The sequence below is a fragment of the Crinia signifera genome, chromosome 1 (assembly GCF_055691185.1).
Source record: "Crinia signifera chromosome 1, ASM5569118v1, whole genome shotgun sequence".
Lineage (NCBI taxonomy): Eukaryota > Metazoa > Chordata > Amphibia > Anura > Myobatrachidae > Crinia > Crinia signifera.
This window is the reverse complement of record NC_139217.1, coordinates 33,253,956-33,262,278: the sequence shown is the minus strand read 5'-3', so window position 1 is coordinate 33,262,278 and position 8,323 is coordinate 33,253,956.

Genomic DNA, 8,323 nt, shown 5'->3' with positions numbered 1-8,323 from the left:
ATTTATTATTTTAATTTATTTTTTAACCCTTATGTCCTAGTGGATGGTAGGGCATGAAATACCGCCTGTCAGCACTTGTCGTGTCAACATGGACACTGAAATGTACCAACGCGTCCCCTCGCATGACTCGCTGCGCTCACCATGCTTTGGGCACGGTGCCTCGCTACTCTCGGCACACAATTTTATTTTTCCACCATGCCCTAGTGGATGGTAGGGCATGAAATACTGCCTGTCGGCACATGTGAGGTAAAAAAAAAAACAGTAAAAAAAACCCATGTCGACCTAATGACCCTGTCCACCTTACTGCATGTAGATTCAAAGTCATGTTGACCTAGTGGTGTCGACCTAATGCTTGTTGACCTACAGATGGGTCAGGTCCCATCTTGGCAGGGGATGGCGCTGGCGTCGCCAGCCGCCATCCCCCGCCAGCGCCATGGCGATGGTGAGAAGGGGACGCGCGCGCACGAGAGGCGCGCGCGTCCCCTTCCGACGGCGCTTCCATCCGTTCCCCCGGGTCCCCGCCGGCTTGCCGGCGGTAACCCGGGGTCCCCGCCACCTGCCCGCACCCCCCCCCCTAACCCCCCCTAACCCTGTCCGTCTCCCTGAGGCGGAGACGGACAGGGTTTCCGTCGCGCTGGCGACGGAGACTGAGACGCGCGTGCGCGTGAGACGCACGCGCGTCTCAGTGTATTTGCTGGCGTGGCTGCTGGCGGGTCGCCAGCGCGGACGTTCTGGCGACCCGCCAGCAAGGATGGGACCTGACCCATCTGTACTTGGTGGTGACCCATTGACCTTCTCCGGGTACTCAGGTTTCCTCCCACAATGCAAAAATATACTGGTATGCTAAATGTCTCCCAACTAAGTTAACCCTAGAATGAATGTCTGTGCGTGTACATGTGGTAGGGAATATAGATAGTAAGTTCCACTGGGGCCAGAACTGATGTGAATGTTCAAATATTCTCTGTACAGCACTGTAGAATATGTGTGCGCTATATAAAGATGTGTCCTCATACATCGTGACTCACAGCATGCTTTTAAGGCCTCCGAGTTGCTAGTTGTAGAGTTATGGCGTGTGGTATGTCCCATGCCATGTAATACATAGTTTAACTACTGGGTGACAAATGTTCCACTTTAAGACTACGGTGCTGAATACAACGATGTTGGAGTTAACAATGATCTGTGAAAAGCTGGGCAGTCAACGGTCTTCCCTTTATAAAAGAAAAAATAAACCTCTTCTACAAAACACAATATCAGACTGCCACGCAATTTCCCTCTACAGGTTTTTTCGTTACATTAAATAAAAAGTACTTGGATTGGATTCGCAGGAGCAGATGTGTTCGGTCATACATGTCATTGGTACAGATTGCTCCTGTATAAACATGTAATCCATGGTAGCTTTTGCTTATGCTGGATGACTTTCACATGGTAAATGGTAGTAATAATAATAAATAATAAAAAGGTAGCAGGCAGGATACTGTAGCTGTACAGAAAAGGGGAAAATGTGCCAGCTCATAATAAGCCTCTAAATCTAGGAAAGATAAGCGGGGATGGTACTGTATGAAATACCCTTAATACCCTTTTGTGGTAGACTGCAACCAAGTCTGTCCCTCATGCTTTAATGCACACTAAAGATGGCCATACATCAAAACGATTGTTGGCCCGAATGCACCATTTCAACGGATTGTGCAATAGATTGTGTGCATATATATCTATATCTATGTGTATACGGAGCCAAAGATATGGCACTCCACAAGACGTCAGTCATAACAGCCCTCTTACAAAGCTTTAGTTCCTTTAATAGTATGGCATTTTTGTCAGGAAATAACATGAATCACAAAATCTTACCTTAAATAAGACATTCACTGTGAAGATGAGTCAGCGTTTTCAGCGCTGGACCACGCAACTAGATGGGTGTCGTCTTTTTGTGATCATGCTAAACATGTGACCGGATCTAACACTGGTACACCCATCACCATAGCAACATATAACCCTAGAGAGAACAGATAATCAAACATCAAGCAATCAGGATAGAAAAATACACTACTTATAGGCTAAATGGATTAATATAGGGAATTCTGCAGTGGAGAAGAACTTTGGTGTCATCATAAATAATAAATTAGGTAATAGTGCGCACTGCTCAAGGTGAATTCGAAGCAGTTGATTACTTTTTAACAAAAGACGATACTATCAGTGAACATCTGCGCCATTTTATTTTGGACAGTATACATCTGGTCCTTGAAAATAATTACATCCTCTTCCAAAATATTTTTTTTTCTGCAACTCTGCGGAGTTGTGATGGGGACTCTGTATGCCCCAAGCTTAGCGGACATGTACTTAGGTAGGTGGGAGGATAACAACCCTGAAATTAACATTGAGTAGTCATCAAATAAAGTGTTATAAAGGCTTTATTGATGATATTATCAAGGGAATCAGAGTTCTTTTGAAGAATTCAAGTCCAAAATTCATGTCCAAAATAAACATAAATAATTTGAACTTAAAGTTTACCTCTAAATTTGATGGTGTAAAAATTGAATTTTTAGATCTATTGTTGGACGCTTCAAATTGGAAACTAACAAAGCGTATCGACACATATACACATATTAAATGTGTTGACAGTAATAGCTACATTAACTTTACCAGTTGCCATCTAAGCAAATGGGTCTCTAATATTCCCTATTCGCAATTCATACGATTGAAAAGAAATTGCTCCACCTTAGAAAAATTTGAGGAACAACAGACATTTATTGTACCCATTTTAAAGAAAAAAACTACCCACAACATCTTATACAAAAATGCAAACAAAGAGCAAGTAATAAGGATGGACAAGATCTATTAGTATACCAAACAAGAGATAAAAAAAAACTGATTCTACATTTATTCCCTTTGTCACAAAGTATAATGTGGATAACTATAAAATAAAAAAGATACTTAATAAACATTTTGATATAATTCTACTAGATCCCCTTTTAAGAACTATTATCCCGAATAGACCACAAGTAGTGTTTAAGAGGGCACCCACCCTGAAAACTAATTTAGCACCGAGCCATTTGAAAACTATCGAAGTCTCAAATTGGCTGAACACCACAAAAGGTGGTGGGGTGGGGTGGGGTGCACTAATCTCTGCACTATCCTCTCCCACCCACCCACCCTGCTGTGCACTATCCTCTAACACCCACCCTGCTGTGCACTATCCTCTAACACCAAACTACCTGTGCACTATCCTCACCCACCCATCCTGCTGTGCACTATCCTCACCCACCCTGCTGTGCACTATCCTCACCCACCCACCCACCTGTGCACTATCCTCTCCCACCTACCCTGCTGTGTACTATCCTCACCCACCCTGCTGTGCACTATCCTCACCCACCCACCCTGCTGTGCACTATCCTCACCCACCCACCCTGCTGTGCACTATCCTCACCAACCCACCCACCCTGCTGTGCACTATCCCCACCCACCCACCCACCCACCCTGCTGTGCACTATCCTCACCCACCCACCCTGCTGTGCACTATCCCCACCCACCCACCCTGCTGTGCACTATCCTCACCCACCCTGCTGTGCACAATCCTCACCCAATGCTGTGCACTATCTCGTCCAACCAACCAACCCGCTGTGCACTATCACTCCCACCCTCCCTGCTCTGCACTATCACTCCCACCTTCCCTCCCTCCCTGCTCTGCACTATCATTTACTCACACCTTCCCTCCCTGCGAGCAATTTCAGTCCCCCTTGGCATTGAGCATGAAGCCCCTGGCATCGAGCATGAAGCCCCTGGCATTGAGCATGTAGGTAAGTGGCACTTATGTGTTAAATGTGTAATTGGCATTACGGTTTGTTAAATAGTGTGCGATGGGCATTGCGGTGTGTTAGTATGCGATGAGCATTGCGGTGTGTTAGTATGCGATGGGCATTACGGTGTGTTAGTATGCGACGGGCATTACGGTGTGTTCTATAGTATGCAATTGGCATCATGTGTGGCCTTATGTGTAGTTGGCATTATGGCTGTGGCTTTATGTGTAATTGGTATTACAAAGTTTGCTAAAATGTGCAATGGGTATTACGGTGTGTGGTATAATGTTGGGCCGTGCCCACTTTTCACGGAGCAGGAGCCTCACCTACTACAAATTGGGGGGGCGCGAAACATGCCCTTGCTCCGGGCGCCGTGGCACCTAGCTACACCACTGGTGAGACCTACTGGATTTATACAATTGGCACTCTCGCACCTGCGGGAATGAACGAAGGATGTGACATTGTATATTTTCTTTACTAGGTGGTGCTCACTGAAGGCACACTGGAGAGACACTGTTGTTGGGTCTGCAGACCTCGGTGTCTTTCCTATAGGGTGCAGGGGTAGAGCACACTGAAGTAGAGTGTTGCCACAGCCTAAATTCTTCCCTTTGCTCAATCATGTTTCTTTTTATATATATATATATATATATATTATATATATATATATATATATATATATATATATATATATATATATATATATATATATATATATATATATATATATATATATATATGGGGAACTATATTTTTGGAACTCGGCGATCGTTTTTTTCGGATACAGTATGGAATAAGAATCAGATATTTATAGAGAATGTCAGAAATTTATTTTAACAAAGGGGGGAGGGTTTTTTTACAACACGCAATAAAACAATGGAGACAGTACACTCTAAGAATAAATAGTGCTGAAAATATATGCTCAGCAATAAAAAGAATAACTATAATATGCTGTAAAACACCATAAAATCTGCTCGGCTAAGATAAGAGCACTATGAATACATCCATATGATAATAAAAAACGGGAACATAAAAATGAAGGTAAAAGATATGGAAAATCGCTTAGCTTTTGAGAGGAAACAGGGTTAAAAGCTGCCCGACATGTTTCGTCTAAACAGACTTCCTCAGGGAAGTCTGTTTAGACGAAACATGGAGATTCGCTGAGTTTTGATAAGAGGTGTGCAGAAAAGGTAGCCAGGTGAGGCACTGCCTCACCTGCAATAGACTTTTTACTCCAGAGTTTTGACTATAAAAATGATTACAATAATAAAAATAAGATTTTTTTTTTATAAATTATTTGTATTTTTGTCATACTTTATCAATTCAAAATTCCAGCATATACGCTAGTATGACAGGAAAGGCTGTGCCTCACCTGCCTCACCCCACTGCACGCCACTGGTGGCCCCCCATCATTCCAGCACAGGCTGATCACTCCAGGGCAGCACACAAATAAAAATTAGTAGTGGTTAATAAGAATCACATAAGTTCTATGTTAGGAAGTGAAAGGAGTGATTAAAATACAAAATATATACAATGTGATAGGAAAAAATAAAGTGTTAGGGTGTGCTAACCTGAAGCAGCCCAGCCAAACCAACACAGATTCCTGACTACCTGGGATTGACCTTGGCTTTCTTTCCTGACTACTCTCCTGCCTAATCCCGGTGTACTGAATCTAGAGACTACCTGTGATTGACCTCGGCTTGCTTTCCTGATAAGTCTTCTGCTTCATCCCAGTGTACTGCAAACCATGCCTCCTCGTGTATGACCCTACCTCACATTGGACTTCCTATTGCCTTATCCTTCAGTACCTGCTTTTCCCATTTGAAGAAATGACCATGAGCTTTCCTGACTCCAATCCACCTATTTACCAGGGTTTACCAGTCCTAAGTGGAGAACCTGATCAGGGACCAGGACCAGCGCATCTGGTGCAGCAAAGCCCATATCCCACTTGGAGGGGTCACTGTCGAAAACCATCAGCATGGTAAGATTCATCACCCCTTCATCAGGTCTAGCCAATCCCGGCCTGGTGATCAAGGTCATGAGTATGAAATGTGACAATAGCAACAATAGATACAGATTCCAAAAAGTACAGTATGCAGATGTAACCACGCTCATTGTGTCTGCAATATGGCCACTCGTGCTGGCCTGGCACAGCTAGTCGCACCCATTCAAAGGTCCCCAGTCTGGACTCCCATACGGCTCAACAAGCACGGGTCTGAAAAGGGGGCATGGCTTTAAAGAAAGCATGCCCCCTTGGTAGAATAAATTAGCAGCAAGTTTTGAGCACTAGGGGCAAGTGTTGTATGCTGTGTACAGATGGCTGCCTTCTGGTAGAGGGATGCCGCCCTCAATGAAAGGAATAAAGAAAAAGAAACCAGTAGGCGCCTAGAGTACACAAAAACTACAATTTAATTGATAAATAACATAAAATGATAACTTGCATGCATGCAATAAACAATGTAAAATAAACACATCAATGCAATTTCATTTAAAAGTAACATATAGTTACCAAGTCCTGATTGGATGAAAGATTGTGCGCAGAATTGGACAGATGGTTTCAGTCCTATAATATAAGGTGGAATTCACAGCGCTTTTTTGGGGGGAAGATGGTTTATCCTCCCAAATGAAATAAGTTGATAAGCGGGTGAGTTTCTCCTCACTCCCAGGTCACAGAAGTTGTAAAGGTCCTCTACCTTTACACTTTGCACTTGGTGATTACCTCAGAGGGTTTACGGAGCAACTGTCAATATCTCCCAGATCCTAATGCTGGATTTTGAGCGGGTGACAGATGGAGTGCATGGATGCACGCTCCGCCGTGCGCCTTGCAATGTAGGTGGTAAACCAGCTAATGCACCGGCCGGCAAGCCAAGTGCAGGCGGGTGCATCCTCTCTTGTGCAGGTGTGTGCACGCTCCTAATGCGGGTCACCGGGTGGGAAGTGCGATCCTCCGTGTGAGCGACCGGTGGCAGGAATCACTCTGTGCCGTACTTGAGCCAGCTCTGCCGGGGACCAATACGTGGGGAAATTCAAAAGTCTATGTAGCAAATGCACCCCTTAAGTCCTCAATCTCTAATGTCACGGAATTCCTCACAAAGACGTGTTTCACCGCGCTCAGGCGGCGTTGTCAATTAGGAAACCTTGGTAGAATGCCTGCGATTGCATGTCCTTGACAGCAGCAAAAAGGGGGGTATGGCCAGTGTTCTGTGTGCTGCTGGATAAATAGGCAAACAAAGCACTCACCTTCTATGTCAATCAATGTTTGTAGTTGTAGCAATAATGTATTGTGTTTGTGCTGTTGGCAGTGTCAACAAGAAAAACACTTTACACAGTGTGTAGGAGAGTAATGTTTTTTTTTTTTATCTATTGGCATACACTAATGTGTTTATATCACATGTGTTTATATCACAGTCAGTATGTCCTGTATTTCAAATGAACAGGGTATCGCTCTAGGAGGACCCTTAAGAGGTACGAGGGTGTCTTTTAGGGAACCCTGTCACCATAGGACTCTTGACCTGGGACCCTATGTTGCTGCCAGGTGACTGCAGTGGTCTAAATTGGGTAATTTGATGAGGGAGATGGGGATGGGATGGGAATTGTGGTGGCGGAATATGCTGGAAAAAAATTAAAATCAGTAGCCGGTGAATCCCTGTTTCCTCAGGGATTATGCTCAGACTAGATACTATAAATTAAATTCTTGAGTTGAAGGTTGGCAGTGTTAATGTGTTCAGCAAGGTGCCACACACTTGCTGTTCACCCATTGCTGGTATCAGCCCAATATTCCAATACTGGAAGACATTATAGCAAATATCTCTACCAGAACTGTGCCTTTCCCACTGACACTCATATGTGCCGGGATAAAAGCCACCCAGACACTGCAGAACACCAGCATGCTGAAAGTGATATATTTGGCCTCATTAAAACTATCTGGCAAGTTCCTGGCCAGGAAAGCTGCAATGAAACTCACAGCCGCGAGAAGCCCCATGTAACCCAGCATCATGGAAAATGCCAATATTGAGCCTTCATTACACTGTATAATAATCTTATCAAGATACGTGTAACTGTTACTTTCTGGAAATGGAGGTGCTATACATAGCCAAATGATACTAATGACTACTTGGATACAAGAACAAATGAGGACCACACAGTTCGCTTGATGTTGAGCTGCGGTGTAGTCTGCGCAGCTGCACGCACCCAGCCTTACTCCACAGGTGCAGCTCGGAATGCGATTTCTGGGAAGCCGGTCTCACAAGATCTTGGCCGTCTGGAGACAATGTGTGCTCAACTCCTGTGTGGGAGGAGACTGTGCCTTCCTCTTAGATAAGTGTGGAGATAAGGTGCTGAAGTATTGGTCGTCTGTCCCCAACAGATTTCAACCTTTCGACCTTTCTCAAGGTTGAGATTCGTTGAGCACACATGGTCAGCGATGACGTGCTTCTGGACGGCCGAGATCTCGGAAGATGATGCATGATGCATGATGACTTGTGCTGCTCATCCCCACATATTCAGAATGCACACAAATTATATAAAGAGCAATA